Here is a 24,516-nt window from a genome sequence, read left to right on the forward strand (position 1 = left end):
TCTTTCTTTCTTTCTTTCTTTCTTTCTTTCTTTCTTTCTTTCTTTCTCTTTCTTTCTTTGAGTTCAGAATATGTAGAAGTAACTTCTTTTTGGCATATTGCACCACTTGTCCTTGCTGAGCAAGTAGTTGGTATTAGGAGATGCATGCTGCCTTGAGTGGGAGCCTGTCATATTTGTAGGGTACTGTAGGTTGAATAAAGGGCTGTCACCTCCAGGATAATGTTTGATCCTCATAACAACCTTGGGAGAAATCTAATGTCCATTTTATTATTCCCTTCTTTTACAGATAAGGAAAAGCAAGATTTACAAAAGCAATATTATGCAGTGGTTATGACCACAGGCTTGGAGTCTTGCTTGGGTTCAGATCCTTGTATGCCTTACTTACCCAGCTTTTTTTTTTTTTTTTTTTTTTGATGGTGGGCAAGTCACTGGACGCTTCTCAGTCTCAGTTCTTACAATGTATAGAGTAAGATGAGAAAGGTACCTCCTGTACTTGTTGGGTTGTGAAGGTTAAATGAGTCCTGAGGCCTCCACAGGATACTGGCAAATAACAAGGCTCGATGTATAGTAGTTATTATTAAGTGACTTGATCACATTCCCACATAATCAGCGAGCAGGGTCAAGACTTGAACCTGTGACTTTGAACTCTCCCTCCTACCTCCTCATCTTCCTAGCATGCCATTCTGTAGCAGCTTCCTTCTTTTCTCCTCCACGGGCAGGTACTTGCTGCCCTAAGTTATCAGTGAGGGGGATGGGGTTTTGGAATAAAAGACTTTGAGATACTCAGAGAACATTTGAACTCCTAGAATAAGTTGGTGAATTATTCTAAAAATGGAGTAACACCTACCCTCCCTATTATTAAGAGCTGCTTGGTTCTAGCCCAGATTTAGCTCTTTAAAAAATCCCCCTCTCTGAATTACATTAATAGTATATGAGTCCTTCTGGATGTACCAGTTGATGTGACATGTCAGCTGTCATTGGAAGGGGATTAAGGAGAGTTGTTGGAGTCCCACATTTTAAGCCCCCTTGCGACCCACAGCCTGCTCCTGGTGGGTCTGTTGAGAATGAGGGTGCAGCTCACAGGCACATGAGGAGCAGACCACGGTCTCATTTGCACTGTTCTCTACGCAGATCAGTTTAGATTAGTGGCCAAACAGCAAATTGGCTTGAGATGTTGACTGAATTGGAATTGTTCCTTAAAGCGCTTACATTCATTTCCATCATGCCCCTTCTTTTTCCGATGAGTCCTGCTGGAGCTTTCTAGTGAGCCTAACTAGTGAGCATGGTGGCTGCTTCTGCCCCCACCACTACACATCTCCCCTGTTTGCCTGCAGGGGTCCTCAGTCCTGCACTGGAGTGTGTGTGTGTGTGTGTGTGTGTGTGTGTGTGTGTGTGTGTGTGTGTACATTCACCCCTTCTCCGTTGATAAAAATAATAATACCTGATCGCACTTGACAGGTACAAAACACATTTGTATACATAAATGATTCTGAAAGGTCTTTAGAGATTATTTTTCCTACTTGACATGAGAAATTATAGATCTGAAAGGTTAAATGAATTGCTCGGAGAGAGGGGGTAAATGTAAGAGATAGGACTTGAAGGCCTCAAGTCTGGTATTCTTTTCCTAATACTTAAATCATTATTTTTCCCTTGACTGAATTAATTAGTTGGTTAGTTAATAGCTTCTCACACTCTACAAAAGATTTAGGTGTCTTGTAATAAGTATGGGTGAAAATAAATGTTAAAACCAGGGAGAACATACAGTACGCAGAACCACTAGCACCAATATTGTTACTAGAGTTGAATTTAATTTGTCTCTGAGCTTCCTGGCAGCCAAGATAAAAAAAAAGAGAGAGAGAGAGACATAATCAGTTACATATTCTTATCAGAAAAAGAAAAGCATGCTTAAAGGAAAGTAAAGATTTTATTAGGATTGTTTCACTTGAGTCTTTAGATAAGGGGCAATAAGAATAGTTGAAGATAATGCCCTCAACCAAATTTTATAGCTGTACAATAACAAAAAAATGCATTGTGAGGAGGCTGAAATTTGTTGAGTTCCTATTATGTGTCAGGCACCATCCTAGGAACTTTTTATTATATGCCTTGTTTTATTTAACTCTCATAAACATTTAATTATTACAACTACCTTTTAAAGATATCATTATACCCATTTAATGATAAGGAAACTCAGCCTTGAAGAACTGATATAACTTCCTCAAGGGTCACACAGCCAGTAAGAAATAAACCTGTATTGAGGCCTAGACCCTGTCTGATTCTGGATCATGCTGTTAGAATGTTGTAAGGAGATAAGTTAGCTAAAACCAGGTTTACCATCTTCTAGAGGTTCTATGTTGTCTAGGGACATGTTTTTAGGGGACCCAGATTAAAGGATCATCTGTAAGCATTGCTTCTCTTATCCAGGCTTTAGTAGGAGGTGGGTAGTAGAAAAGCTCCTGTCCTGTTGCTGTTTGACAGTGTTGGCCTAAACTAGGAATAATGGTTATTTGTTGTTGTTATTGAATGCTACACACTTTATGTACATTACCTTCTTCTTCTTCTTTTAAGATTTTATTTATTTGTCAGAGAGGGAACACAAGCAGGGAGAGCTGTAGGCAGAGGGAGAAGCAGGCTCCCCACCGAGCAAGGAGCCCGATGCAGGACGTGATCCCAGGACCCTGGGATCATGACCTGAGCCGAAGGCAGACGCTTAACGACTGAGCCACCGAGGCGCCCCTGTATGTTACTTTAGTCTTCCCAGCAGTCTAGTGAGGAAGGTGCCATTATTATTCCCATTTTGCCGTTGGAGAAAGTGAAGCTCACTGAGGTTAAATACTCAACAAAAGGTCACAGCTGCTCAGTGGCCAGATTCAAATACAGGTCTCTCTGGCTCTAATGAGCATGCGTTTCACCATTGTGCTGGTGGGTCTCTTGTTAAGTAAGTGTTAAAGTCATTAGTCTCCTAAGAAAACTGAGATCCTAGTCTAGATTCTTGTCTGGAAGCGCTGAGGTCGACTGTAGGGACACCGCCAGCAAGTCCAGATTTTCCTGGAAAGGCAGTTGGGGCCCTTGAGCATATGTTCAAGCTTTAGTATACAGAATTTCACATCATGGATCATGAATGGTATGGCTTTGATATGCAGAATTTTCAAAGGAGACGTTCCTGATGATTTTTCACAACAATGAGAGAACCTTAAAAATGTTTTAGTGGTGTGGCGCCTGGGTGGCTCAGTCGTTAAGCATCTGCCTTTGGTTTGGGTCATGATCCTGGGGTCCTGGGATCGAGCCCCGCATCGAGCCCCGCATCGGGCTCCCTGCTCAGTGGGAAGCCTGCTTCTCCCTCTCCCACTACCCCTGCTTGTGTTACTTCTCTCGCTGTGTCTCTCTCTGTCAAACAAATAAAATCTTTAAAAAAAAAAGTTTTAGTGGATTTTATTTTATGGGGTCCCTGAGGGGGAATTTACTACTAAATATAGGAGTGTCAGGAATTGATATGGGTAAGTTTAATTTTGGAGAATGCAGCCAAATGTAATGATTTTAGTTTAGAATACTTAATACAGAATTGTTCTTTCTGACAGTTCTTCAGTACCATGATTGATTATGTATGTAAAGTCACTTTCATTTTGTGATTACTGTAATAGTAATAACCACCACTTCTATCATCACTATAGTAAGAATAGTTAACATTCACTGAATATTTTTCTGAGTGCTTGACAAGTAGTAACTCATTTAATCCTCATAACAAGCCTATGAGGGAGATGTAATTATTAACTCCATTTTATAGATGAAGAAACAGAGAAAGAGTTGAATAAGTCACCCAAAGCAGACAGCTGATAAATGGTTTGCTCACTGCACCAGTCTGCTCTCTATATGGTGGATCAGATAAAGAAACTTATACACCTCTTCTCTGTTGCAGGTTACAATGCAACTAGTTCATATGCAAGTTATTTTAAATCCTAAAAAATAGAAATTAATAATGGGGCAGAAATGCGGAGGAAACCACTTGTGCCCAGCCTAATTCTTGCAGTGGGAAAAGAACCAAATGATTGGGAGTCCCACTGAGCTCAGGTAGTTTGGTTCATATTTGGCTTCAGTCCAGAGTCAAAAGCTGGTTAAAAGTCTAGAAAAATTCAGTCTTACGACATTCTTCTTGACGGGTTTCCTCACAAGGCAATGTACATTGTTTCAAGGACTGATAGCATACTTTTGCCTAAAGTTAAACTCCTCCTTAAGCTGAGTTTTGGATTGAGAATTCTAGATGTGTATATTGATAAAAAATTGGCATAACATTTTGAAGGAATAATTGAGTGATTAAGAAGTTTGCACGTCTAAGATGCATGTTGGTTAAGCCTTGGATGCTGAAATCAGACTGACTTGGATTAGATGTGTGGCCTTGAGCCAGTTTACTAACTTTTCTACATGTCAATTTTCTCATTTGAAAAATGCGGATAATACCACCTAACTCACAGTGGTTGTGATGATGAAATGAAGTAATCAATATGGAATGTTTGGCCTATGACCAGCAGATTATAAACTTCCAATAAGTATGTGCTGTATAAGATTGCCACTAAAAATGGGGTAATCTATGGTCCGAGTCCATTCAGATAGAATTAGACATGAAGAATTAGAGCAGTTTGGCAAGGAATGGGAGTCACCAAATAGAATATTCCTGAGTAATTTAGGTATCAGAATTTAAGTTCCTACATGCAGTAGGTATCTTTGGAGGAGTTTGAATTAGCCAACTCTGTAGAATTTTTTTTCCAGCCTGAAAGGGATGAGGGTGGTCTGTGGTAGAGCAGAGAGGGCACGGAGCTGGTACAGAAGAGTTCTAGTTCAGCCGTGCCACTCACCAGCTCTTGAACATTGGGCACTTCGTTGATGTTTTTGGGCTTCAATTTACCGAGCTGTGGAATGAGGGCATCGTATAGGTAATCTCTAAATTTTCTTCAGCTCTCATAGTCTACTGTAAATTAGGTTATATGAAAACTAAATAAACTAATCAGTAAAAAAAAAGAGCCCCCCCTTTTTCCCACTAGATAGTCACAAATAAAACAGAGAGGAAATAAAACAAAATAAAACAAAATTCAAAGTAGGTTGCTAGAGATTCTGTTTTTTTATTCCAGTGTGTCCCTTAGGGCCAAATGACCCTTTATAGTCTTTCATTGATTTCTTTGGAGAAATGTCCTCAGCTCATTCACAGGCCTGGGATCTTTTGCTTCCTTCCTTGATTGAAAGAAATTCTTTTAAATTCTTTCACAGTAACAGCAGGAGTGGCCCCGAAGGATGCAGGCACAGGAAACGCCTTTACTTTAATGGTTGCCAGTGGCAGGACAGCTCTTTTCTGAGTCGCCCTAAGCTGTCAGCAGAGTGGATCTATGAATGAATCAAATGAATAGGGAAGATAAGTCCAAATAACAGAACACAATTTTTACTTTTTTTTCTCGCCAAGGACAATTCTGTCTTGAGCAAAGGGTCATTTAAACTGGAGATATAGTTGGCACAGCGCCTTGAAAAGTCTTGTCCCTTTCTTTCTACAATACTTCCCAAAGCGTTTTCCTTTCATTTGGGACTTAATTCAAACTGGCTGTCATAATTTCCCCTAAAATAATGGTGACAGGAAGTGATGATTAAATGAAAGGTACATTCTAGAACTGACTTTCTGCCTTTCAAAGTTCTAAGTTAGTAAGATTTTTCTCAGAAATACAGCTCTTCTTTCTCTCATAGTGCTTTGAGGGCAGTCGTAATGGATAGCCAGCTGACATACCATAAATGACACAGTTAAACTTCCACCTTTAATGTATCAGATGACTGAGGAAAAGTGACTAGGCCAGGGTGGCCCAAAGAGTCAACCTAGGCCTCTAGTGTTCAAACAAGTCTTCTCCCTACCACACCACATTTCCTTCCTGTATTGGGCAGCAGCTTCTTGCTTAATAACTTGAATTTACCACAGCAGTGGCCATCTTCCACCAACATGAGAACTTTAGAAGAGTGGAAAAATTTTCCTTCTTTCTGAAGCCATGCTTCTAAATGAGGTTGAGGGTCAAATCCACGAGGATGTGGCTGCCAAACTCTTCTGAGGCTAAGAGACACTGGAAGAGCAAAATGAAAGCATATGTGGTGGAACTAGAGCTTCCAAGGCAGTTAGTGATGGAGTGAGCTCTAAGTTCAGGGAGGAGACCTTTCCAGGGGGAAATGCAGCAGTCAGTCTAGGATAATCCTGTGGCAGGGCAAACTGGAATAATAGAGTTTTTTAAAAAAACTTTTTATTTTGAAAAAAGGATAAATTTACAGGAAGTTGCAAGAGACAGTACAGAGAGGTCCCATGTACCTTTCACCCCATTTCCTGCCGTGGTTACATCTTACATAATAAGAGTGTAATATCAAAACCAGGAAATTGACATTGGTATGGTATAATATGTTGTAGAGTTCCACGTCATTTTATCACCGCTGTCTAAATTGGCATAACCACCACCACAATCAAGATACAGAATGCTTCCGTTACTGCAAAGACCTTCCAAGGGCTTCTTTTTCATAGTTACACCCTCCCCTTTCACATCCTCCTCAACCCTTGGCACCTACTAATCTGTTTTCCATTTCTATAATTTTGTCATTTCATGAATGTTATATAAATGAATCATAGAGTATGGGAACTTTTTATATTGGTTTCTTTTCAATCAAGGTACTGCTCTTGAGATCTATCCCATTTGTTGCAAATCGTTTGTCAGGTATTGTTGAATAGAAAACTATGGCTTGGGTGTACCACAGTGTAACTGTTTACCCACTAAGAGACATTTTGGTTATTTCCATTTTCAGGTTATTACAAAGAAAGCTGCTGTGAACAATTGTGTACAGGCTTTTGAATGGCCATCATTTCATTTCTCTGAGATAAATGCCCATGGGTGCAATTTCTCGTCTGTATAGTAGACGTGTGTTTAGGTTTTTTTTTAATTTTTTTATGACGTTCAATTAGCCAACATACAGTACATCATTAGTTTTTGATGTAGAGTTCAACGATTCATTAGTTGTGTTTAGCTTAAGAAACTGCCAAATTATTTTTCAGAGTGGTTGTACCATTTTGCCTTCTTACCAGCAACATATGAGCGATCCTATCTTTTTGCATCCTCACCAGCGTCTTTTTTTTTTTGCATCCTCACCAGCGTCTTGATGGGGTCACTACTTTTTATTTTAGTTGTCCTAATATGTATAGGGAGAATCTTAACTGGCATTTTCCTAATGGCTGGCGGTGTTGAATGTCTTTTCATATTCTTATTTGCCTTTTATATATATATATATATATATATATATATATATATATATATACTCTTTAGTGAAATGTCTCTGTACATTTTGCCCATTTTTATTGGGTTATCTATTTTATTTTATTTACTATTGAGTTTTTTTTGAGAGTTCCATATATATCGTAGATATGAATTCTTTGTCACATATGTGATTTGTAAATATTTTCTCCTAACCTATAGTTTGTTTTTTCGTTCTCTCTCTCTTTTTTAAAGATTTTATTTATTTGAGAGAGAGAGAATGAGAGAGAGAGAGAGCACGAGAGGGAAGAGGGTCCGAGGGAGAAGCAGACTCTCCGCCGAGCAGGGAGCCCAATGTGGGACTCGATCCCGGGACTCCAGGATCATGACCTGAGCCGAAGGCAGTCGCTTAACCAACTGAGCCACCCACGCACCCTGTTTTTTCATTCTCTTAATAGGGTCTTTCACAGAGCAAAAGTTTTAAGTTTTGATGAAGTCCAATTTGTCAATTTTTTTTTCTTTTATGGCTTGTGGCTTTTAAGTCATGTCTAAAAACTTTCCACTAAGCCCTAGTTCTGATGATTTTTCCCTTTGTTGTCATCTAATATTTTAAAAATTTTACATTTAAATCTGTAATCTGTTTTGAGTCACATTTTATGTAAGGGATGAGGTTTAGGTCAAGGTTTGTTTTTAAAATTAATTTTTTCCTTTAAATAGCAGTTATTGTCTTTTTTGAAATGTGTGTGTAATAAGTCCATGTAAAGTTGTTATGTTGTGCACTTTTTATTTTTCTTTTTAAGATTTTATTTATTTATTTGACAGAGAGAGAGAGCATGAGCAGGGGGAGCGGCAGGCAGGAGAAGCATACTCCCCACTGAGCAAGGAGCCCAATGCGGGATTCGATTCCAGGACCCTGGGATCATGACCGTAGCCGAAGGCAGATGCTTAACCAACTAAGCAACTCAGGCGCCCCATGCACGTTTTATATTAGACAATGTCTTCTGCAGAGAAGTGGGCAGTGCAAAGAAATAAAAAGGAAAAAGTTAACGTAAATTTGATACCTTTTTTGGGGGGACTGCTGAATACTTAAATAAGCGAGAGTTAGCAGATACCAAGCAGAACAGGAATCTAAAGGACTAATGTATCTCCCACCCTGAATTTTATTTCCTGATTACTACTTGAATGCATTGTACTTGGGTGGGAGTTGGACAACCAAGCAGACTCTACATATAGCTTATGTTTGGCACTGAAGACCCTGCAGTGGGCCTGGAGTCACAGTTCAAGGCTCTATTTAAGGTCTGCACAGTAGCACTGGAGTCCGACTTCATATTTAATACGTTGCTGAAGAATGATTAGGTAAGATGAGTGCACTAGAATTTTCTTTTGAGGGGAACATAATGTAGAAGAAAGAGAAGTGGGATGGGTTTCAGGAGGCCTGGATTAAATGCCAGACCTGTAATAAGTGGTTTTAGGGCTTTCTCTAACTTGGATAATTAATACGAGCCCCATTTCCTTTTTTTTTTTTTTTGAAATAAGGGGCTTGATCCCTAGCTGATCTCTTCTAGATACACATTTCATAGTTCTGTGAAATTTCTTTTTAAAGTGAATTGTGAAAAAAAATAAAGTGGATTGTGGTATTATCTTCATGTTCTCTTATTGATTAGAATATAAAACCTTGATATGAGAAATGATGATTGATGTTCAGTAGAGCATTTTTAAACTGTAATGTGTTATGGAAATGCCCCCTTTGATGTATAAAATATGTATTATGTCAAGTATTGCCATGTATCTAATGCCATAGTGGATTAATTGATTGATGGATTCTCTTTCAGAAATATTTGCCACATTAAATATTGTGTGTTGGAATTGAGAGTCCATTAGAAATGTCTTAGTATTGCCAATGAAATGTAATCTGTTGATTTGTCTTAAATAATACACAACATCAGGGATTAATAGTAAGGGGCATTTGACTTATTTTCTCTCTTTTTTGTTTCCCTTTAATTTCCTGAATGAGATGACTGCATGATGCACGTTATTTCATTCTTAGATTTCTTGTTTCACAACATCAGTTCTTGCCCAGTGGTATAAGTTCTGAAAGAGAGTGGCTTTTTAATGAACCCTGCTACAAAAACCTTGAAAAGTTTGCTTTGGGGTTATAACAGAAAAGTAATGGAAAAATGATCTGAGTTCTTAGGAAAGAAAAAACTGTGGCTTGGTAAAGTTACAAGTGTGCTCTGTGGAAAACCAGAAATAACCCATTTGGCCAGTGTATTGTATGTAGTACATGGCTTTCCCTAATGCTTAGGGGAAAAAAGCAGCCCTAAAGCTGATTTTAACTTGACCAGGGCCACGCCGGTCAGTATAAATGATTGAAACACCCATGACTGGCGACTGGATTTTTCAAATATGCAAAGAAAAAGGCACCATTACATTTAAGATGAGGTCTAATAGACTTGGCTTGTAAATATGATGAGCAAAATTTTGTTAAGAAAATACCTACCAAATGTCCTGTTGTACATTTCCAAAAAGGTATGCCACTCTTCGTCTTTTAGGACAACCTAGCTAACAATGATCAGGGCTCTGCTGATGTGTTTTATATTTCTTTAATATCTTTATAACCTTCATCCTCTCTCTTCCTCCTCCCCTGATCCTTATTTCTCATTCATTGTCTTGGGAAGCCTTTTAATGAAAACCCCATTTCTACCTTTGATCTCTGTGTGCCCTTTTATGGTGATGTCTCTTGGAACAAGAGGATGATCTAGATACAGAGTGTCTTTCGTAGCTGAAATGTGTGCAGTCCTGACATTTGACTCACAGAAGGAGCTTCCCTTGTCATCAGAGTCACACTGGACCGAATTAGTTCTGCCTCAGTTGCTTTGAATGTCTTGGCCTTTATGTGTGGGAAGGCAGTAGAATCTTGGCAGGATCTGGTGTGAAGGCCACTCTTGTCTCCTAAGTGCAAGTCCGTAGCCTCACTACCCTAATTTCCAGGGAAGGAAATGTTAGGCTGTTGGGGGAGTGGCTTTTGAGTCAACATTATTGCTATATCATCCCCACTTTCTTTTCTTAAGATTCATGGCTATAAGCCACCAGATTGTACCCACTCAGAATTTATTGCTATTTACAGAAATCAGATTGGGTACAAAACTTTTAAGTTTTCTTCTACAAAATTTCCACTGGTTTTGTATGCGTTCCAGGTCCTAGGGAACTTCTGTGCAGAGTTCAGTGTAAGCTGATCCCAGGCTGGTCCACGGTGTCATCCTTTCAGACCCAAGTGAGCTTTTTATAGTCCTCTTGGTGCAGGTCCTTCCTTCTTTTACTTTTTTATGTTAAAGGAGGAGAGTGCACAGTCATCTCTTATTTTCTCAGTAGTGAGCTTTCAGGAATAGAGTCTTTTTTTTTTTCCTTTGTCTTGACTTATAAAGTCTGTAAACTTGTGTTGGAAACTTAGCCCACGGTGATAAGGGTAATAGGAGGAATGCTAGTAGTAGTATGATGTCATAGGTAAAAATAAGCCTCTATCAGTTATATTTCCCAGAATGGAAATAAAGGGCTTCTACTTGTAATTCAGACTGGGATCATTTTAGATGTCGTACTCTTTGCCAGATTCATTACTCCTCCTTTAATGGTAGAAAGACTTGGTTTCTACCAAAATATTTTTCAAAGAATTTGAGCACAAAGAATTTAAAGGCCAGCTATTCTCTCTCTCATCAAAGCAGAAATCCTTGCTACTGTTTTTCCAACTGACCATAATTCACACTCCCAGGACCAGAGAGCACATTGCTTGCACTGTGGTCCATTCCATTTGTGGACAGATTTAATTGTAAAAATGCCTTTCACTACATTGGATCAAAATCAGCCTTCCTGTGATTTTGACCCTTTGGTCTTAATTGTGCCCTTGATAATACAATTAGTCCTTTTTCCTTTTCCCAGATGATAGCTCTTGAAAAGAAGAAGGAATTGTAAAATCTCTTAGCTTTGGGTGACTCGATGTTTTTATAAGCTTATTCTAAGCTTCTAAGTCATTGCTAACAATGTCAAATAGAACAGTGCATTTCTTCTCCAAGCTGGTCATGGTTCATCTGTCAGCTCTCTTTGTGTTTACATCTTTCTGAACCTTTGCCTTTAAACTAGACGAAGACCCACTTGTACATCTTGGTCTTAGAACCTCTTTGCTCCTATCAGTGGTTTTGATCCCCATTCTTTTCTTGTATATTTCTGTATTCTTATACTTTGGGTTTTCTTCTTATATCTGGTTTCACATCGTTCTCTAGTCCTCTTTGGTTTTCTGGTGTTTCTTGCATTAGTCACTTTGGGTAAATACCTGCCAATCCACATCTCTCACTGCTATCCAGACTGGTGCTCTCAATGGGGAATCTGATGAGGGTGTTATGGAGTGATATTCCTTGGAGTATGTTTCCCAACTGGTGTCCCACAGCAGTAGGTTACAGATGTGCTGAGAAATTGCTCTCTGCAATTCTTGGGTAGCTGGGCAGGGCCTCAGTGGACCCCAGGTATCAAGTAGCTTCATCTCTCTCCTTCAGTGTGACATACAGATGTCATTCTCTGTGTGCTCCATGAGGGGGCCAAAGCCTTCAGCACTGCCTCAAAGACTTTTCATAGAGAACCACTAAGGAAGTTAGTTATGGGATGGGGTTAGATATTTTGCTTAACTCAAGTTAAATGATGCCATCTAATCAGAAGGAAGTGAGGCTATTTGGGCATAGCACATTCTCTGTGAACCCATCCTGGTTCCTGGTAACCTTTTGGACTGAAAGAACTGGTGCAGGTGTGGCTGAGCATTGTCAGCAATGTTCTGGGTGGAAATACTCCCCACAGGTTCACCTGGAGAGTGTGACGGCAGATTGCCTGTTTTGATTACAATCCTCTCATTAGATGTCGCTAGCCTCAAAAGATGGGTGGTTGTATTTCAGGCAAGTTCAGTGAAGGCTGGGGCTTGATGAAGCATTGGAACTTGAAGTGTGCTGATTTTCAGCTCTTGCTTAAATAGTTGGCACAAACAAGTGTGCAGGTGTTAAAGGAAGCGAAGTCAATATCTGGAGCACTAGGGAAACCTGACTGTTGAATAATGACCAATTGTGAAATAATTCTTATGTTATGAGATGTCATTGAAAAGATGTATTTAAAAGAAAAGTTAAATCTTGATTTTTTTGAATTTTGTCTACCCTGTCCATTTCAAAATTTATACTTAGATTAAAATTTTGTGGCGAGATCTATCTCCTCCCTTTTTCAGGGTAAACAATTTTCCATAATGACAAGTGCTAGCTCTGTTTATTATGATTATTCAAAACTTGAAGCAGAAGTTCTCAAACTTGATTGGACATTAGGCCACTTGGATATCTTGTTAAAAAGTCATTGAACACTACATCAAAAACTAATGATATGTACTATACAGTGGCTAACTGAACATAATAAAAGAAAATCAGATTTATTCCCAGAGATTTTGACTATAACCGGTCAGGGTGTTACTCAAAGGTATCTTATAAAATGCACATTCTTGTGCAAGTGTCAGGACCAAACATTGAAAAGCACTGGATGTGTAAGATGGTGCTTTCCTACCTACCAGCTGGTAGATGCTTTGTATCGTACTGTCAAAGGATCATTTGCTTTGGAGACTTGTATTTTTCCCCTTGCATGTGTCTCTACTTGTGCTGTACTGAGAAACAGAAATACCAACCAAACTGGAATCATCACCAGCAGTTTCTATAACCTTGTGCAAAGTCAGGTCAAACATTGTATGTTGTCTTTGGTTATAGCATCTGGAAAACACTGAGCTTATTAAATTGAGCAGAATAACATTACCTTACGTTTGTGTATAGCTATATCATTAAGCAGTATTTTCACTGACACCATCTCAGTTGATCTTTATAAGAATCTTGTGCAGTTAGTATTGTTACATTTTATGAAGTAGAAAGTTTAGGGTCATGAATAAATGGTAGAAGTGATACCCTAACCTGTGTTATTTATACTTGAAAATTTGGGGTTTATTATGTCCCAGGGACCATGATATACATTCTGTTTATCCTCTCTTTGAAATAAATGTTATTGTTATTATTTGTATTATTATGACCTTTTTTTTTTTTTAAAGTTGGCTCTTGATGAGGTTAAGTAACAGTAATCTTGAGGTCATGCCCTTAGTAAATGGCAGAGCCAAGATTTCAGCTAGGTTTGTCTGACACTGAAGTTCATGCTCTTACCCTGGGTAGTATGAAGGCAGATTACCTGGATTGATTACAGTCCTCTAATTAGATGTCTCTGTTCTCAGAAGGATGAGTGGTAGTATTTCCAGGCGAGTTACCAGTGCACATTACAATTTGCCAGTATACATTATACAAAGCCAGGCTACAACTCACTCTAGAAAGAACAGAAAGCCACAGGGAGATCTAATTAGAAGGAAAGTAGACATTTGAAGTATAAAAATTAAAACCAAATGAAAATAAATTGTCCATTTTTAGAAAACTTCATAAAGATAACACTGTATAATCTTCAATCACTGAAGGTACAAAGGGTGAGGAAGGTCTAAGTCTTGGTCTACATGTATTCTGATACCGTTAACCATTCTTCTTGAAGAAGCAGTAGAATTGTCCTGTGTGTTATAGGCTTTTTTGAGTGTCATTCAGTCTTTGATTTCTGGGATCGTATCTCCATTGCTGATACCAATTGGCATTTGACCCTTCATGCTTATGCCTTTGGCAGTGATCGTCTCTATATCTTCATGTACAGTATGGCCTTTGTGTTTTGAATCAGAAGTTTGCTTTCATCGGATTCATTTTATGCTGTGCTAGCGCTTTTTTCCCATTATAGAAAAGTTTCATTGATGTTATACTTATCTTGGGTTTCTTTATGAAAGTCTGAAGTTAAAAATTTTGGTTTTGGTAGTTTTGGTTATAATCCAATGATCATTTTTAACACAGGAAAAAGAAACAAAATGCTTTTTTCCCCCCTATATCCAGTCTGAACTAGGGACCAAAACAAAGCATTTTCTATTTACTAAATTTCACCAAGATTCAGTGTGAACAAATGCCTTGAAGCATCTTTTTTTTTTAAAAATCTCAAGTCAAGCTCTTGTCATATATAGCTTGTATTATCTGTTACCGACCATGACAGAAATTCCCAGGATCTGATATATGGTCCTGGTATCTTTTAATCCTCTATCTACCAAAGTACATTTAGCAACTGTCCATATCCATCTGGCTCTTAATACTTAATGATGGCATATTAATACCTTTTGTTTTTGATAGTCTAGGGGACTGTGCCATAATGAGGCAGCATTCAGAAAGAGTCCTATTTGAATTCACTGTATCTTGCATGGTGCTCTAATTGAAAGCAATGAGTGGAAGATCTGGGATACATCAGGTCAGGCCTGTGTTTTCTAAATGTTTTTCTTTCAAGCAGAGTCATTGAAAATGTCAGGGGCCTTGCTTTCTGATGGAGATAGACCATGCAGCTCTTGATGGTTTGGCTTGAAAACAAGGAGTCAGGAGAGCAAATGCAGGGTAGGGCCTCTGTAGGAGCTTTCAAGGGCATCTTGAGCCGTCAGGCCAATACCCTCACTTGAGACATCTTGCGTAGTTCAGTTATGTATCCAATTAAAAAATCTCCATGGAAATTCTATGCAGAGTATACTGCTTTTTCCCTCACTCCATCCTATGAGGAAGAGAAAGTCAATTCTAATTCTTTTTCTCCTTTGTATGACTGACATCAAAATATGTATGACCTTTTGTATCTTTCATTCAAATGCAGGCTGCTTTTTGACTTCTGGGGGCTGGTGGAATTATATTCTAGGTTCTCAAACTCCAGGGACTTAAGCAGAGGCCTAGGCTGACCCTGGAAATATGCTTTCTTATGCCTGTGAGGGTAGCACTGAGCAAAGCAGGTAGGGGAGCCAGGATTCCAATACAGGCAGGAGTAAGTAATTAGGTTAGGTAAGAAATCATTCCTTTTCTTTCCAGCAAGTGGACAAGCTTAAGTGGAGAACAGGAGAAAAGACATAAAGTTAATCTGAAGAGAAAAAAGGTCTACCATGGAATATTTTAAAACATTTTATTGAAGAAAATTGTATCTCTTTTGACTACTGGTTGAAATGTGCATTGGATGTGTAGTGTTTCTTAGAGGATCTGGTTATAGGATTTTGATGTTGACCAACCATGACACTATTAATTGACAACTGTTAGGGGATGCCTGCTGGTACTGTATAGTATAGAGTAGCAAATGTTGTCAGTGTTTTTCTGCAAACACTACAGTGTTATTATATATAAGTGAGATTCCCTGCTTTCAAGGAGTTTTATAATCTAGCAGGGATAAAGATAACATGTACGTATGACACAAGTTGACAGCACTTGCCAAGTAGCATATCAATAAGTGAAAAGAACATGGTGTGAATTGAATATACCTAAGCATCAAGCAGTTAGAGGAGAGGTGGTAAATATATGGGGCTAACTGAAGAGGGAGCTGAATTTTGGACTGGATAATGGAGGAAGAGAGGAACATAAATTGGCGAATAGAAGTGAGGCTGGAGAGTGTGACGAAAGGTGTGTGCAAGGGCACAGATTTGGAAATGACAGTAAGCAAGTCATGAGTGGTGGTTCATAAACAACAGTGGCTTGGTCGAGATGGAACTTCCATGGCTATTGATAATTTGTGATGAATTTTATTATTGATTTGAGGCAGCAGACAGTAGGAACGTGTCATAGGTTCTGAATGCATGCAATTTGCTGGAAATGATAGATATGGTAGTTATTTAGGCAGCAATGTCCATGATGGATTGGAGTGGTAGAGCTAGAGGTGGGAAGAGTGCTGGGTGCGGGGGGTGTTCTGTAACCCAGCTATAAGGTAGTGAGAGCTTAGTCTGGGGTGTTGGGAAAGCCTGTTGGGCTGGAAAAAAAATGAGCTCCGTTTTTGAGATGTTATATTTCAGGTGCTAGGGGTCATAGCCTGAGATGACCAGTCAGTAACTGGAGATGGAATCAGAGTTTGAGAGGTCAAGCCCTAGTTGGTGATTTTTTTTGAGGCATCCTGTGCAAGGTGATATAGTTCAGTAATGCTGGTGTATGCTTCACAGTGGTGAATACTGAGGGAAAAATGCAGAAAGCTGAGTTCTGAACCTTAGAGCTATTGCCAGCCAAGGGGGTGGAGGCAGACAAAAGGAAAAGTCAGCAAATGAGACAAAGAGGTAGTAGAAGAACACAGAGAACATCCAGGGAAACCATGCGAGGAGAGAATTTCAACAGTGCTAAATGAAGCATAGAGGTCAAGGGGATTGAAAGCTTGAGAAAGGCCTATCAGATTTGTTAAGAGAAAGATCTTTGGAGACTTAGAAAAATGTGTTTCCAGTGAAGTTTCAGTGCAGAAGTGGTCAGGGATTTTCTAGGTACTCTGTATGACAAGGAGATTAATGTTTAATAAATAAATCCCTTCTGTAATTGCCTTAGCACATATGACTGGGTATCTGGGTCTTCGATATTTAAGAGAAATTATGAGGTCACTTGAGGAAGGAATCGAGGTTAGATTTCTCATATTCTGCAAACCAATCAGGTGAGTTGATGTGTTATGTGAGAGGGAAACTCTTGAAGCTGAACTGTTAGACTGCCCGGGATTTGCAGGATCGTTTTGGTTCTGGGGGAAACCGGGGGAAAATGTAAAATGCAAGCAGTATCGGAGAGTGTCTTTGTGGGTACTCTTGCTTGGTGTATGCTAGTAGATGATCCTGAAGTATTTGTCACAGATACTGCACTGTGGAAAATAGTAGGAATCCGATACAAGTTGGCAAGAATAATTAACATTAATTTACATGGAAGTGGAGGCACCCAAGACATTTTGGTCAGACTGAATCAAAGCTCTGCATTTAATGATGTATTACTGATGTTATTCCAAAAACACATAACCATTTTATAAGAAATATCAGTGGAGTTGAATAAATGGAGGCAATAACTGGGTTGGATATGGTGAACAACTCAAATTTTAAAAGGGAGCAGAAACTTTTTCATGGCTCAAAGGGAGAAATTGGTAGAAAGAAAACAAACTTTTCAATTTATCTCCTTTTCAATTAATTAGTGGTAGTCTCCTTTATAATTATAAAACCTGAAATTATAGGTATAACATGATCTAATTTAGATGTAATTAGATGAAAATGCGGTGCTTTTCTGGTGAATTAAATATGTGATATGTAATTTTGAGTATTTTATAATCACATCACAAAAACTAAAAAAAATTGAGAAGGGATGAAGGTAAAGATGGATTTAAGTTTTTTTTTTTCTTTTAGCTCATTTTTGTTCTGTTCAGGTGGTAGTTGCCCAGAGCTAACCAGGGGCTAAATATAGCTTTCCTGTAATTGAGGATTTAATGTTTCTATAGATTTTCATGTCTCTTATAGTAAAACATGAATTGCTTGTGCTGCTTCTCTAATATGAAATACAGTGTTTTCTAGTGCTCTATATGATGTAATTTATATAGGTGAACTGGGAACTGTGCTTTAAACTTGGATTCCATGGGAATATGAAAATTTTCTGCTCATCCCTTCAAGTTGATACTTGACTGTGATGCTCATGATGGTGTGTTTCTTCCCGATTTCCCAAAAGCTGCTGTATAGTTTAGGATGTATATTGAATTGAGCCAATAATTTTCAAAAGGTCTAAGAATTTCCTAAATTTACTTATTTCAACTCCATCTTGGTACCGGAAAGAACCAAGGTGACAAATAGTTATTATAGAAACTAAAGGAATATAAAATAAATTGTAAAGAAATGAGAAATGAAAGGGGAAAAATGATAGAGACTTAGATGGCAGTCAAGAAGAACAAATAGAAACCATCGAGCAGTCATGGTCGCCTGGTATATGTGGGCCTCACTCTTGTTTTTAAGTTTTCTACCAGCTGGGGAAAAATACAGAACTTGATTACTTACTCAATTTCTAGGCATGATGAATTAAAAACAAATCACTTGCTTAAGAGAAGCTGAAGTATCACCAACACAGAACCCAGAGAGAAATAAAGAGGACTTTGTAGAATACAGTGAAAGATACCCTTAACAGCGTCATGACTGGAGACCAGTTGGGTTCCCCAAGCTCTACTGAGCTGGCTTCATAAGTCCACAGATGGCTGGTGTTAATGTGAAAAACCTCCTTCTGCAAAGTCAATTGAATGGTGGATCTTCAGGGTCAGTTAGATAATTCTCTTAAGACTTACACTGGGGGTAACTAATTTTTCTTTCTACCTCATGTGTTTTTGAACTTTCAGGCATCCATTATGGACATACCCCTGTTACTCGTAAGGTCCGAGTCCTTGCATTGAAAGCATTCAAGTATGAGCTTTTTTTTTTTTTTTTTTTTTTTTTTTTTTTACTGTGGGCCAACAGGAAGGCTGAGCTTTCGTGAATCAATGAAGGCTGAGGTAATTATTACACAATTGGTTTTGGAGTACATGATAAAGAAATTCCAAGGAAAAAGTTAGCTTCCTCAGTTGCACAGTGGATGTAAAGGAGAACTTAACGTGACAGAAATTTCTGGAAATAGTTTTCATGTTTCCTCTGAAACCAGGAATATATTAGTAACCACCATAAATTCTTTCTGGAATGAGGTAGAACATTTGGAAAAATTTAACTTGAATGTAAGATTTCTGTGAGATTAGGGGAGAAGCAAATTCTCCACTTAGGAGAGGTTTCCTCTGTCAAGCTGTCTAGTCATGCAGTGGAACAGATTCCCCTGACAGGTATGAAATGCATCTTTACTCTAGAGTAGCTTGTTCATTGTATTTCCCTTGGCACGTGATTCACGTTGTTGGTGACTTTGGTAAACTCATCACATTAGATCATGTGTTGATGTAAGTTCATGATTGGATACTTTTACATTGGTTGGGACCTGACTAGGGGAGGAATGTATGTCTACAACTGGCCTTGAAAGAGATTAAACATGTTTGAAATGTGCTTCATTTTTTTTTTTTTAATGGCAGTGGAGTGAGTAGTAATATTTCTTTTGCAGTGAGCTAGCAAGTGTGCCTGTTAGGAGAGCATTCCTGAACACTGATGAATCAGAGGCTGATTAGCTGTAGTTTAAGTAAGGCATCTGGAAACTGCTTGTGAGGGAGATTTTGCCATTAATTATAGAAGATACACATGCCACCTATTTAAGGACTAAAGACAGAGATTACTCCTTACCAAAATGATTTCTATCTCATTGTATGTTCTCTTCTAATTTAAACTTTAGGATTTTCTGCCTTAAAAGTAGTTGGCTTTCTTCAGCCAATAATATATAAAGAATGAATGGAAAAAAAAAGAATGGAACCCATAGTTGTTACAAATATTATATTTACAGCTATATTTAATTTGAAATGTGATGAGTCACTAGTCAAACAGACAGGTTTTTTTTTTTCCTCCAAAAAATTCAATCTTGTTATATAAAACATTCTTTACAACTCATTACTTTTTGGAGACTATTTGCCTTTCTACAATTTTGAGCATTTAGGTATGCTAAAATTATAAAGTTTGCTTATTCAGGCTTTAAGCTTTTAGGTATGGATGACTGAGGGAAATAAGTTTAATGATAGGAGTAGGGAACAGAGCTCCTTTCTGTAGGGACTGATAATTGGAGACCAAGGACTGAAGTTATAGATGTAGATTTACAAGTTATCTATTTTACTTCAGAGATATTTTTCTTACTGTACACATAGTATATCTATTAAGGAAGATACAACTAATATTGATAAGCAAAAAGAAAAACATAACAATTACCTAGGATTTGTAGATAGCCATTAATGTTTTAGGTATAGTCTCCTAAGTTTGTATATTAAAACATATTTTTGATAAAAATGGTATCATACTATAAATACTATCTTCAAAATCTGCTCTTTTCTTCTAATAGTGTCTCAATGAACATCTTTCTAGATTGTTACATAGTTTTATAACAAACCCAGTATTATTTTTAATGGCTTATTGTACAGTTGTACCATAATTTACTTAACCATTCCCCTTTTGGGGTTTGGGTTCTTCCTTGTTTCGGTTACCATAAGTAGTGCTTTACCAAACATTCCTGTTGTTAAATCTTTGAGCACATTCACGCTTATTTCTTCAGAATAAATTCTAAAAAGTGGAATTGCTGGGTCAAAGCGTAAGCAGAACTGAGAGCTTTTGCTACACAGCATCACAGTTATCCTCCACAAAATCCGTATCAATTTACCGGATGGTCGGTGGTGTACAAGGGGGCATATCAAGGTGGCATCCTCTTTAGAGGTAATAGCTGAAGCTTTGCCATCATGATGTAATTTGGAATGATTGGCAGTTTGGCGTAGCAGCTGGGACCTCCTTTTTGCAGGCTGGAACATTCTTCAGCTCCTACTCTGTTGTATCTGGTAATATTTTAGGCTGACTCCTTCCTGAGGCAGACTCCTCCTTCCAATTTAAAACCAAATTTTTGGGTCAGTCATGGACTGTGGCAAGGGGAAAAGCTCCTCCTCCCTTCCTCCCCACACCTGCCTTTCTTTGAGACTTTTCTCCCTCACCACTATCCACCAAATACTCTTAACTTGCTTAGAGGTAGATTCATTTCCCATGAGACTCCAGCGCAATAAACTGGGGACTGTCGCTCTGCCTCTCTACTTAGAGATGAGGAGGGATTGTCTCTTGATTCTATGGGGGCAAGTTAGACCCTGGAGCTGCAAACCCTGGGTATTTACGTGGTAACTCTGGGCTGGTTTGCCTTTGGTTTGGAATCTTCAGATCCTTTGTAATACCAATGTAAGAGATTTTCAGGGGCTTTACCTTGATTTTCCCAAGAGAGGAGGCAATCGTGGAACTGATCCCTTTTCGTAATTCTTCAACATTGATTGGAGAGGAGATGGAGAGGATTGGAGAAGGTAGTCCCTTCTGCTTTCTCACTTTGAGAAAGCCTTAATAATGTCACTTACCTTAAATCGCAGTGGGCTTATCTATGGCAGCAGCTGCCCATGCTTCCATTTCTAACACATTGTATCTCTCAGGGGTTGTTCTAGGTTTTCAGCGGCCCTGCCTGGAACCAAGTCCTTTAAAATTTGTTTTGTTTTTCATCTTCTTTCTTTCTTTATTTCATACTAATAAATTTTTAGTATATTTTTATTTCTGTAGTTAAAACAGTATGGAATAAGAAGCAACATAATACAGAATATATAATGGAGCAGAAAATCAAAGCCTCTCTTCATTCTTTTGCTGTCGAGTCCACGCTCAGGTTTTCTTTCTACTCTTTCTCTTTGGGTTTATATGCATTTCAGTGTACACATAAAAAGATGTTAACTTGTGTTTTGCAATAGATATAATTAGCAGTTGACCTACCTCATGTGTAATGAATGATTGATGAACTATGAGTCTAAAATTCCAGTTTGTACCTTTTGGTAACATGCAGTGTTTCTGTGTTATAAGAAATGTCTGGATAAATGGCAAAGCTCTAGGCTTCTTCACTTTATTTTTACTCAGAGCTGGACATATTTTTTGTTTTGGGGACATTAGTTACTTTTAGATATATTAGACTAAATCATAATGTTTCAAACATCAAAAAAGCTGGAGGGACTGAAATATGATTTGATATTTTTTACTGATTATATGTACTATCCTTTTAATATTTTCCTAATTTTAAAAGTGGCTTACTTATGTATGTTTAGCATATTGTGGAGTGATAATTGCAAATAATTCTCCACTTACTACACATACTTGAAAATCTGCTGTCTCATGTTAAAAGGGAGAAATATTCTGTACTTGTAGATATGTTGTTTTACAGATCATATCAGTTTGCTTTATTGCCTGGGTGATAGGAAATAAAAGGCAGAAAATAAGAAATTATCCTCTATTGGCTATTACTTTGTTCTCTCATATTATCTGGATCTTAAAGCATTATTGGAAAAAAATTCCCTAATTTTTTATTAAAGATAAAAGACAAGCTCATACAAAGTATAGGTTGTTTGCAAGACTGAGAAATATTGGAAATATGTCTTGGCTCAACTGGCTGGCCACCCTTGAGAGCCAGTGTAATACCCAGTGGCTCAGCTTAGTTGCACTCAGTGGCAAGAGACATTCTGAGGTTTCCCATGTGTCGGGAGGGGACCCAAGACAAAGAAGTCCTTGTAAAACTCAGCTAGAGATTTGGCTGTGGGACAGAGTCCTTGAAGAATCTGCATTAACTGTGCCTTACCCAGTGGCATGCTGCTGCAGACCCTGTGCTGTAGACCATCAGTATCATGGAATGAGTTTGGTCTCCAGGTAGATATGCTAAGCCTCCATAGCTTACTGACCCCATTGTTAATCCCCGAACACTGGAGCTACCCTTGTAGCATCATAGGCCTTTTTTTGCAGAGTCATATCACACATTCATTGTTAAAAACTGCTTACTCCTTTTGTTTTCTCATGTGTGGTTATTTATGCAGAAGGTAATTACTTATCCTTACATCTACTTGTCTGGTTTGTCCTGTAGATACACACACACATATACATATATATACATATTTATACACACATATCGTATATACATATATACACATATACATACTTACATATTTTTATATATTTATAAAGTTATAAAATTTAGCAATTTGTTATTTCTTTTGCCACTGTAAAAAGAGCATAGTATTTGAAATCAGAAGACCTGGGTTCAAGTTCTGCTTCTGCCACTTAATAGTAATATGAGCCTCTGAGGCTCTGTTTCCATTTACCTTTTCCATCGTAGTTGGGACTTGTGAGTCTTAAATGAGAAAACATATTTAAAAGCACTTTGTGAATGAAATCGGACCACTTCCTTATACCGTACACAAAAATAAATTCAAAGTGGATGAAAGACCTAAATGTGAGATAGGAAACCATGAAAATCCTAGAGGAGAACACAGGCAGTAACCTCTTTGACATTGACTGTAGCAACTTCTTACTAGATACGTCTCCTGAGGCAAGGGAAACAAGCAAAAGTAAACTATTGGGACTTCATCAAGATAAAAACTTCTGCTCAGAGACAGAAACAATCAGCAAAACTAAAAGGTAACCTTTGGAATAGTCTCCCATTTTGGGAGATGTTTGCAAATGACATATCTGACAAATGGTTAGTATCCAAAATATATAAAGAACTTATAAAACTGAACACCCAAAAAACAAATAATGACATTGAAAAATGGGCAGAAGATACAAATTGACATTTTTCCAAAGAAGACATCCTGATGGCCGACAGACACACAAAAAGATTCTCAACATCACTCATCATCAGGAAAATACAAATCAAAACTACAATGAGATATCACCTCACACCTGTCAGAAAGGCTACAGTTAACAACATAGGAAACAACAGGTATTGGCTAGGATGCAGAGAAAGGGGAACCCTCTTGCACTGTTGGTGAGAATGCAAACTGGTGCAGCCGCTGGTAGTTAAAAATAGAACTACCCTACGACCCAGCAATTGCACTACTACGTATTTACCCAAAGGATATAAAAATACTGATTCGAAGGGATACATGCACCCCGATGTTTATAGCAGCATTATCAACAGTCGCCAAACTATGGAGAGAGCCCAAATGTCCATTGACTGATGAATGGATAAAGAAGAGGTAATAAATATATATATATATAATGGAATATTACTCAGCCATAAAAAAGAATGAAATCTTGCCATTTGCAATGATGTGTGTGGAGCTAGAGTGTATTATGATAAGCGAAATAAGTCAGTCAGAGAAAGACAAATACCGTATGATTTCACCCATATATGGAATTTAAGAAACAAAACAGATGAACATGGGGGGAAAAGAGAGAGGTAACAAGGAAACAGACTCTTAACTACAGAGAGCAAACTGAGGGTTACTGGGCGGGGATGATTGTTTTAAAAAGGCTAATCTCCGTAGCCTGTTTCACTCATGGAAATGGAGTGCACTTGTGATGAGCACTGGGTGATGTATAGAAGTGATGAATCACTAAATTCTACATCTGAAACTGATATTACACTATGTGTTAACAAATTGGAATTTAAATAAAACTTGAAAGGAAAAAAGTTTTGTAGTTTTACATTTTATGTTTAAGACCATGATCCATTTTGAGTTAATTTTTGTATAAGATGTGAGGTTTCGATAAAGGTTCATTTTTTTTACCTGTGGATTTCCAATATATGACATATTTAAATTGAACTATATAATTTATTTAAGAAAAAGCACTTTGTGAACTGTAAACTACCACACAAATGTTAATTATCCTTATTATTTAAAATTTACTCTCCAGTGTAATCAAACATTAGTAATGAATGTCTCATCTCAGGGAAGA

At 38.0% G+C, this 24,516-nt stretch overlaps 1 protein-coding gene across 7 annotated transcripts in view; it reads left to right on the forward strand.

Annotated features, from left to right (window-relative positions):
• SLC4A4 (solute carrier family 4 member 4) overlaps positions 1 to 24,516 on the forward strand; it is a 335,807-nt gene that overhangs the window by 81,133 nt on the left and 230,158 nt on the right. The window contains exon 1 of one of the 7 annotated variants that reach the window (XM_073891775.1): positions 16,629 to 16,808. The exons of the other annotated variants lie outside the window; for them this stretch is intronic. The gene's annotated coding sequence lies outside the window, so the exon portion shown is untranslated. Of the gene's footprint in view, positions 1 to 16,628; positions 16,809 to 24,516 lie in introns of those variants that run through there. 7 annotated transcript variants of the gene reach the window in all.

The sequence above is a fragment of the Callorhinus ursinus genome, unplaced genomic scaffold (assembly GCF_003265705.2).
Source record: "Callorhinus ursinus isolate GAN/ISIS: 27379988/994484 unplaced genomic scaffold, GSC_fseal_2.0 scaffold4, whole genome shotgun sequence".
In the NCBI taxonomy this organism is placed as follows: domain Eukaryota; kingdom Metazoa; phylum Chordata; class Mammalia; order Carnivora; family Otariidae; genus Callorhinus; species Callorhinus ursinus.